Raw genomic sequence first — 10,225 nt, forward strand, 5'->3', positions numbered from 1 at the left:
CATGGGGCGGTTCCCCCGGTAATGGGGCATGTCCCTGGCTGCACTGCGACCCCCAGGAGCCCATACAGTACCCCTGAAAAAGCATGGATAAAAAAACGCCATGGGGAACCTTGGCCAAAATCAACACTATATTACAGTGATGTTGACAATCGATTATTAAAAATATACCAATAATAGCTGAAATATTTAACTTACGCTACCATGCAAAAGCACAATTGGTCCATAATGTGTTTCAGAATTAGTTGATGGGGTTTCTCATTCTTTGATCGCGACCGGTAAGCTTTACCCTCAATTACAGTCGCACCCGGCAGCCTAGAGTCCGCGTAAGTCAGTTTTACTTTTAATATTCTTAATGTATCCCTGCTGCATACTGTAACCCCTTCTGCCTTTCACGGGATGATATTAAGGATGAATTACTCCAAAATAGTCTCTTATTTTCTCTGGGAATGCGCTGATTTCTTCCTTCATGTTTTGGGGTTTTCCGGCTACTTCCTGAATGGTTCTGAAAAGCTTGATGGACATAGTAACAGTAACTAAGGGGGGGGGGACTTTGCAAAAGGTCAATTAAGTCTTCATGTAGACCACATTTTGCCGACTAGTGCAATATGACTTTGGAGAAATACCTTCTCACTAATCAATATCATCTCTATTTCAACCTGAAACTAAACGAATTATCAACACGATTAAACAAAAATTGGTGTTTTGTAACACATTTATTGTTACCACATTTTAGCTGGTTGAAAACGAGGAAAAGAGGTCTTAGACTTTCAGACCAATATCACCCACTTTTCTACTAGAAATCAACGTTGAAATCCTGGTTGGTGCTCACTGGGCTATTTAGAACATGGGGTAGTGGTGAAATTCAGCCTTCCTTGGCTGAAATGAGTATTCCAACAACAAACACTTGGAAAAATTGTCCTGACCAAAAAAAAAAGTTTTTTTTCCCTTGTCTCTCTGGGCTTCACTCAGTAAGTTTTCATGATGTTAGAAAAAGTCAATTTATTGTTAGTCCGCCTAAAACTGGACTTTTAAAATACATTTAAACGTGTTGGTCCAATTGAAATCATACTAAATCGAATTTGTCGAAGTCGGACTAACTCACCTAGTTAATATGGTTGGGGATCAGTTTACTCTGGTATGTATACGCTTCAATCGGCCCTGAACTGGTCTAGGCGTTCTGCGCATGAGCCATAGTTCCCGTGGCGGTCTTTCACCCTGAAGTCGAACAGCGTAATATCAACAGTGTTAACATGGCGAGTGCTAGAGCGAGACCATGCATTTTTGGACAGACGAGAAAACAAACTTTATGTTGTGTCAGCTAAAGGAGTTGAATATCCTAAAGCACATGGATGGAGGGAAAACGTGGAATGGCGAACTATTTAAGAAAGTGGCGGAAAAGTTGGACGAAGCGGGATTTAAGAACCCCTGAGATCTGTGTTGGGTGGAAGCAACTCAAACAGGCCTACACAATGCAAAGAAAAACAACCAAGCAAGTGGCCACAATCCAGTTTCATGCCCACACGTCAACATATTGGAGGAGCTGCTAGGACGCTGACCTTTGTCCCAAGCCGTAGAGCATGGCGTGGACATTGGTTTTAATAATTCCATCTCAGGTGAGTTGCTAGTACCGTTAAGCTAATATATGATGTAAGAAGCTAGCGCATGAATGGGGAGAAAACAACATAAACATTTGCCTTTTGCATACACCACTTGATGGTGATTAATGTTATAACATTGCATAGAATATAGATGTTGGTTAGTTAGTTGGAGGTACTTTTAACGAGAGAACTCACTGTAAAAGCCTGAGCCCTTACAAATGGAAATATTTTTAGTCATTGGATCACTTTGTTTGATGAATCCTAGCTATCTAGAAAAGAATGAAGCCTGCAGTGAAAACAAATGTATTAACATTAATGTGTAATAGAATTTTAAGCGTTCTTTTTTTGTGCCCTCACTAAAGAGTGTGCAGGAGGGAGAAAATCTCGAGGAGCCATATGAGGATGAGGATTCATTGGAGTCATCAGAGAGGGCTAGTGCTCCTCAACTAGAGAGGGCAAGCAGCGCTCCTCAATCCAGTGCCTCACCTATCTTACATTTACCTGGTGAGCTCTTCAAAGTTCTATCTCTATGCAGTGTATGCAGGTTACTGTTTCAACTATGCGTTGATACAGGTGAGCTGGCTGGAGAGCAGAACTAATTGGGGAAATCAGCTGGTAAACAGTCATGGTTGGAACAAAAGGCTGCATACACTCTGCCTATGGTCAGAAGAGTTTGACGCCCCTGCATTAATGGACTGCATTGTAACCCAAACCCTGCATTAAATTATTTTCCATTGATAAATAAGTACAATTTAAGTATTGTTACTTCAATTCTTTCTGCAGGGATTAGAATGACATCAGCAGGAATGAGGGGATGCCATGCAGCTGATGTGGAACAGCTCTTTGAGAGGATGCAGCAGATGCAGAACACCTGGATACAGCAGTTCCAGCAAAACCAGGAGAGGGAGGAACACCTGGTGAACAGTATCCTAGAAAGCAATGCCAGTATGGTGTCTGCACTGATGGAGGGCATCCGCAGCTTGCGGCCCTCTATGCCACCAACCCTGTCACGGGTGCCACACCCTCCCAGCTACGCAGGGTACGAGTACCCAGCACCTGATGAGCTCTGCCCGGTGTATCACCACATGTAAGGACTGCTCAGACATCAAACTATTTCTCAGGGACCTGCCAATACTTGAAAAATCTATTCTTGATGCACCTTTTGAAAATGACACTAATTGCTTGTGTTGTAATTTTTTTTTAACCTTTTTTTACTGGGCCAGCGATGCACCTTTTTGAATTGTGTACTGCATATTTTTTAAAGTGACACAAATTTTTTGTGTCTTAGATTTTTTTTTTCTCGATGTTTAAAGTTTATTTGCGCTTTGTGGCAAGAAATGTGAATAAAGACCACCACTGTAAATAAGGTCATGACTTTATTGTGTTTATCCTTGACAATTTCATGATACAAGGATGTAACAATCTGAATACTGTATAATGTTTGATTGGATTTAGATACATGCTCGAAAAATAGTTGTACATGTAAACAGATATTATAGGCTGCTGTAATCATTTACCAATCCATTCATCTAAAAAAGTGGCCTGCACAGAGGAAAGTTTGCTTTCAAATGCTCTGTTAGAGCAAGCGTGATTTCCTGACCACCAGAACACTCGGATGCATTGTATGGGCGGACACCTGGCTGTGGTAGGTCACGTTCCAAAACTGCTGCTTCCTCTGTCCAGACAGGATTGATGTTCTCTTTCTCATTTTCACAGAAATTGTGCAATGCACAAGTGGCAATTACATTGGGTGTGAGGGTGTAGCAAAGGTTAATCATCAGCTGTCAATTTGACAGCTGATGATTGCTTATGGGATGAAACAGGCTTATACTGTCTCATAAAAAATGTACTTGACTCACTGGATTATTTTGCTCCTTATTTGTTGAGCACTTTCTCTACCATTGAGTGTTTCTTTTAACAAAGTTATATATATATATATATATATATATATATATATATATATATATATATATATATAGATGTAGGCAAAAAAACCCTTTTAATACATAGCAGTACAAGCTTGTTTCGTGCGTCGCGCACTCATCAGCTGCTAATGTGATTCAACAAAGAAAACAAACGGTATACGTTGCCCCGCGTCACGTCCCTAATTTCGGTGGACGGCAACCAATGAGAGGAGAAAAACATTTGAACTATTACAACCAATGGGGTAGGTAATTATGATGCACAGTAACCAATGGTGGGGTAGAAAACATTACAACCAATGGGGTAGTGGTTGGGGGCTTGTTTTGACAAAGTCTTACCCCATTGGTTGTAATGTTTTCTATACCACCATTGGTTGCTGTGCATCGTAACTACCGTTCAAATGTTTCTCTCCTCTCATTGGTTGCTGTCCACCGAAATTAGGGATGTGATGGGGCAACGTATACTGTGTTTTTCTTTGTTGAATCACATTAGCAGGTGATGAGTGTGCGACGCACGAAACAAGCTTGTATTGCTATGTATTAAAAGTTTTTTTTCCTACATCTATATTGATATTCCGCCCCTCATTTGTTGAGCACTTTTATCAATACCATTGACTGTTTTGGGGAAAAGAACGATATATATATGGTTATTTGCTATGTTATACTAGAAATGGGGGAGGCAATCTCTAGGGAATTGATAGATCAGCCTGGGTTCTCAAGGCTCTGTTTTTGTTTTGTGGTTAGTAGGCAGGGACTTTTTGTTTTTTCTCTTTTGTAGAAAAAATGTCTGACATTCAAAATACAGGTTTTCTTCTTTTTTTGAGCTGGAATATAAAGGGAATTCACAATCCAGTAAAGCGGAGGGTTTTTGTACATTTAAAATCTTTGAGCGCCGATGTTATGTTCTTACAGCAAACTCACCTCCGGTCAAGCGAGCATGCAAAACTAAAGAAAGCTTGGCTAGGACAAATTTTCTGTTCGAGGAATGAGACTAGAACGTGGGGCACGGCCATCTTGATCAGGAAGGGTATCCAATTTGTTCCACTGCTGACTATTTCTGATTCCAGGGGAAGGTATGTGATAGTGACGGGTAACTTGTATGGTACACGTGTGGCACTAGCTAATGTATATGGACCAAACTGGGATGACCGACTTTTTTTTTCCTTCATAGCAGCCCTCCAAGACCTAAATAATTACCAATTGATATTGGGGGGGGGATTTTAATTGTGTATTACACCCATATTTGGACAGATCAAACCCAAGACCTAATAGTAAAGTCTTGAAGGCAAGCGCTGTTATCCATTCATTCATGGAATCCTATACTCTTTTTGATCCCTGGAGAAGAAACAACCCAGCTACTAAACAATACTCCTTTTTTGCCCCAGTGCATCATTCTTACTCTAGGAATTATTTTTTTTTCCCTCCTGGATAGTAGAGTCCTTCCTATGGTTAGGGGGAGCCAATATAATAGTATTGTAGCGACGGCCGGGAAGCGAACCCGTATCGCCCACACCACAGGAGACATTGCTAACCGCTCAACTAAAGGGTCAGACCCGCGAGCCAGCGGCCAGCGTGTCTTCTTATCCATGCACGTTACACTACCCCCCTCCTTCGGGAAGCGCGCCCCCACGCTTAAGCATATCAGCTCCTTCACGCCTCAGGGCGCATACGCTTCCGATGGCCTTACGGTCACTCCATCCCACTTCTGACACAAATGTGGCGAACGTAGAAGCAACGACAAAGGTAACTTTGCAGCCCCTTTATTAAACTCACACAGAAACAAGAACTTATAGAAATGTGACACAATACATGGGGGTCATCTACTCGAACAACAAAGTTGTTCAGGGTTTCAGTTCCAAGGTTACACAACACAACAGAATGACAACTACAATTACACCACAACAAATAGTAATCACATAAACACATAAAACCACATAAAACACTTACAAAACATTTAATAACAACTGACAATCTGCACGCAGTGCCTGATGGGTAAAACAGGACAATTGGCACAATTCTGATGGGGTAGCAACTTCGCTACAGTATTGTTATTTCTGATTATAGTCCTCTACAGCTAGCTATAGACTTCCTAGACTGCCCTAAACCCCAACGCATCTGGCGATTTTATCCTCTATTACTGTCTAGGGACTCTTTTAAAAAAATTCTCTCCCAGCAGATAGATCTCTTACGGAACTCAACAGCACTGTGGGCATGCCACTAACCATTGTTTCAGAGGCTCTTAAAGCCTACCTTAGAGGCCAAATAATCTCATACACAGCAAATGAGAGAAAGAAACATAAACAATGTCTAATAGAACTGTCCCATAGTATAGCGGAAGTGGACCGTCCATATGCTGATTCCCCAACACTGAGCTTTATAAGAAAAAAATATTAAAAACAGAATTCGACAATCTCTCCATTAAACAAACGGAACAATTTAAAAAAAAATCAAAACAGACATTTTATGAACATGGAGAGAAAGATGGAAAACTCGTAGAGGATCAGGTTGGACAGTCCACAGCTGCTAACACTATTCCTGAAATTTACACAGCAGCAGGGGTAAAGATTACCAACCCTGACACCATCAATAACCAGTTTAAACAATTTTATATTACCCTTTATAGTTCAGAACCACCCAACGACTCATCGCATATTTTCACTTTTTTAGACAGCTTTACCATCCCAAAAATTGCCCTTGAAGACTGAGCTCAGATAGACAGAGAGATGTCAACAGAGGAAGTGATACAAGCAATTAAATCCATGCAGCGCAACAAAGCACCGGGTCTGGATGGTTTTTCAATTGAAGTGTATAAAGAATTTGCTACCAAGCTGGCACCGATACTTGTTGTATCAGGAAATTAACCAACAGAAATTACTCCAAAATATGATGCAGGCAATCACATTAGTGTTGCTTAAAATAGACAAAGATCCCCTACTGTGTGGCTCCTATCACCCTGTAAGCTTGTTGAATTGTGACTACAAAATCCTCACAAAAAATCTTGGCCACTCGTATTGAAACTGAAGTCACAACGGTTGTTAACCCTGATCAAACTGGTTTTATACCAGACAGGCAGTCATTCTATAACACGCGCTGCCTATTTAATGTACTGTATGCACCATATTCCGCAGAACAGACAGAAGTAGTGATTTCTTTGGATGCTGAGAAGGCATTCGGTCGCATCGAATGGCAATATCTGTTCGCTGTTCTGGAAAGGTTTGGCTTTAGTTCATGATTCCTAGCATGGCTTAAGATATTATATTGCTCACTGACAGCCGCAGTGCGGACAAATAATAATATTTCCGATTATTTTTTGCCCCACAGCTCTCCTTACCTGTTCAATTTGACAATCGAGCCACTCGCTAAAGCACTTAGGGCAGAGGATGGCATTAAAGGTATCTCCCGAGGTAGTAAATCAAATAAGGTATCGCTTGATGCGGATGACCTGTTGTTATATATATCCAACCCAATAGAATCCATACCAAGATTATTACTTACCCTGGATAACTTTGGTCACTTGTCAGGTTATAAGATAAACTATTCAAAGAGCTTGTATTTTCTGATTAACCACAATGATAGAGACTACTCTAGCTTTCCATTTAAACTTGAACACAATGTATTTACATATTTAGGAATCAAAGTCACCCATACAATGGGGGTGTTATATAACCATAACTTTAAAACACTATTAGAATGAGCAAAACAAGATTTTAAAAAGTGGTCAACGCGACCAATTTCATTAGCAGGCCGCTTTAATATAGTTAAAATGACAGTCTTACCCAGATTTCTCTGTCTTTTTCAAATGATTCCCATATTCATACCTAAGACAACTTTTCAACAACTAGATAGGTTAATTTCATCATTCATCTAGAACAGTTCAAACCCCAGGATGAAGAAAATATACTTGGAGGTCTCTAAGGAGACAGCAGGATTAGGGCTGCCTAACTTTATTTGTTACTTCTGGGCTGCGAACATTGTACAACTTTTACATTGGGCATTTACATATAAGGATAAACAGGGCACAGATTGGGCTCACATGGAACTCTTATCCAATCCTTTACCGATATTCACCTCTCCACTACCACATAATCGTAACATACAAATAACAAACCTGGTGGTTAAAGCTTCACTTAGGATATTGCTACAGTTTAGGAGGCATTTTGGATTAAAGCATGCTAGCCGTTTTTTTCCAGTGGCAAATAATCAATTCTGCTCATCATCTGTGTTGGATAACACATCTCAACATTGGCATAGAAATGGACTTGTGTTTTTCTGCGATCTATTTACAGACGGAATTTATAGTGAATTCGGGGGGTAGTCCGGGAACTGCCGCAGCCGGGATGCGAACCCGGATCTCCCACACCGCGGGCGACAACGTTAACCAGTCGACTAAAGGGTCCGACCCGTTAGCTAAGGGCTAGCGAGTCTATTTATCCACGCGCACGTTACACTACCCCCCTCCTTCGGGAAGCGCATCCCCGCGCTTCAGCATATCAACTCCTTCACGCCTCTGGGCGCACACTTCTGATGGCCTCTCGGTCTCACCATCCCACTTCTGACACCAATGTAGCGAATTCAGGGGGGCAGCCGGGGACTGCCACAGCCAGGACGCGAACTCTGATCTCCCGCACCATGGGCGACAACATTAACCTGCACGTTACACTACTAAAGTGTAAATAAATATTCACCTCATTTGAAACACTTACCAAAGACCATAACATACCCAGATCCCATTTTTTTAGGTACCTTCAAATCCGTAGTTTTGCCAAGAAAGTGTTTCCCTCATTTCCTGATCTGCCACCCAGGAGCCAATTAGACATTATTCTAGAGCGAGATCTTTAGGAAAAAAAAACGTGTCTCAATAATCTACACACTGATACAGGGATTAAAACGGATATCTTGGGACAAAACAAAAACTGCATGGGAGAGAGATTTGGGTGTAGTGCTTTCTGAAGAAGCATGGCGGGACAGTTTAACTTGCATACACATTTCCTCATTGTGTATATGACATGGTTTAATAGATGGGTTTCCTATTTACAAACATTACTGGGTGTGTGCGCAGCCAGGGGGCAAAACCGCTTTTGTAGCTCTCAAAGGGTTATGAGATGCAGTTCAATAATGAAAATGTTCAACATTTGGTAGCTCTCAAAAGATTATGAGAAGCATAATGTTTTGAGAGCTACCAAAGTGGTTCAACAATGAAAATGTTCAATGTTCCAAAGGGGTCACATCCCTTTGCATGTTACCTTTTTGGAATGTTGAACATTTTCCACCCATCCTTTTGGCGGTTTGTGCAGTTTATTGCACAACAACTGCGTATCATCTCTGCTGTATCTGAGCTCTATTTTGGTTAAAATCTCGGCACTGTAGCTGCTTTCTGACCCCTAGTTGCGCACGCATCTCTGTGATGACGTTGCACAGAAATTTAAGGCACTTCACCGTCTTCACTACTCAGGGGACAAGCTTGCCAGAATCTTTCCCACCACAGACCCTGGCAGTCCGAGGTGCAGCCATAGTCCAGCCTTGATGGGACACATGTTCTGGGCATGCCTCTCTCTCAACAGTTACTGGGGACACATTTTTAATGTATTCTCACAAATCTGTAAACAGACCATAACCCATGATTTTCACACAGCCATCTTTGGCATATCACCCCCTAACTGTAAGGTCACAACTTTGCAGGCAAATGCTCTAGCATTTGCTTCATTGCTAGCTTGCAGACTTGTTCTTTTTAACTAGAAGTCGAATAAAGCTCCATCATTTTTGCAGTGGTTAAGGGAGGTGCTGTCCTTTCTATCTTTAGAAAAGTGTAAAACCCGCAAAAACGTTTCTTTGACCTGGAGTTCTTCCATAGACTTTATTGAAGGTTTTCCCTTTTACTGAATGTACTTTTTTTTTACCTGGTTGTAACTACAATATTTATACAGATATACGTGCACACCGTTATATTGTCTTCAGAAACTTAGTTATCATGTGGAATTGGAATAAGAAGTCCCTGCATAGTCCTTTTTTTCTTTCTTGAGCCTTGGCCAAGAAAGAAAAAACAGGTATACATGTTCTTGAGCCTTGGCTCAAGAACATGTATACCTGTTCCAAAAAACTTGAAAATCAGAAAATAAAGTTTAAAAAAGAAAAAAAGATCCTGACAAAAATACAATTTTTTTTTACTTGCCTCTCAGGGCTTCCGTAGTGATATACGGTGGTGCTTGAAAGTTTGTGAACCCTTTAGAATTTTCTATATTTCTGCATAAATATGACCTAAAACACGATGAGATTTTCACACAAGTCCTAAAAGTAGAGAAAGAGAATCTAGTTAAACAAATGAGACAAAAATATTATACTTGGTCATTTATGTATTGAGGAGAATGATCCAATACTACATATCTGTGAGTGGCAAAAGTATGTGAACCTTTGCTTTCAGTATCTGGTGTGACACCCCCCAGCAATTAACTGCAACTAAACGTTTCTGCTAACTGTTGATCAGTCCTGCACATCGGCTTGAAGGAATTTTAGTCCATTCCTCCATGCAGAACAGCTTCAGCTCTGGAACGTTGGTGGGTTTCCTGACATCAACTGCTCGCTTCAGGTCCTTCCACAACATTTCGATTGGATTAAAGTCAGGACTTTGACCTTGCCATTCCAAAACATTAACTTTATTCTTCTTTAACCATTCATTGGTAGAGCGACTTGTGTGCTTTGGGTTGTTGT

At 40.9% G+C, this 10,225-nt stretch overlaps 1 protein-coding gene across 3 annotated transcripts in view; it reads left to right on the forward strand.

Annotated features, from left to right (window-relative positions):
* Window positions 1-10,225, forward strand: part of LOC130134288 (casein kinase II subunit alpha) — a 53,973-nt gene that overhangs the window by 40,927 nt on the left and 2,821 nt on the right. The window contains exons 13-14 of one of the 3 annotated variants that reach the window (XR_008814229.1): window positions 1,961-2,102; window positions 2,382-2,508. The exons of the other annotated variants lie outside the window; for them this stretch is intronic. The gene's annotated coding sequence lies outside the window, so the exon portion shown is untranslated. Of the gene's footprint in view, window positions 1-1,960; window positions 2,103-2,381; window positions 2,509-10,225 lie in introns of those variants that run through there. 3 annotated transcript variants of the gene reach the window in all.

Source organism: Lampris incognitus, chromosome 2 (genome assembly GCF_029633865.1).
Source record: "Lampris incognitus isolate fLamInc1 chromosome 2, fLamInc1.hap2, whole genome shotgun sequence".
NCBI classification, from domain to species: Eukaryota; Metazoa; Chordata; class Actinopteri; order Lampriformes; family Lampridae; genus Lampris; species Lampris incognitus.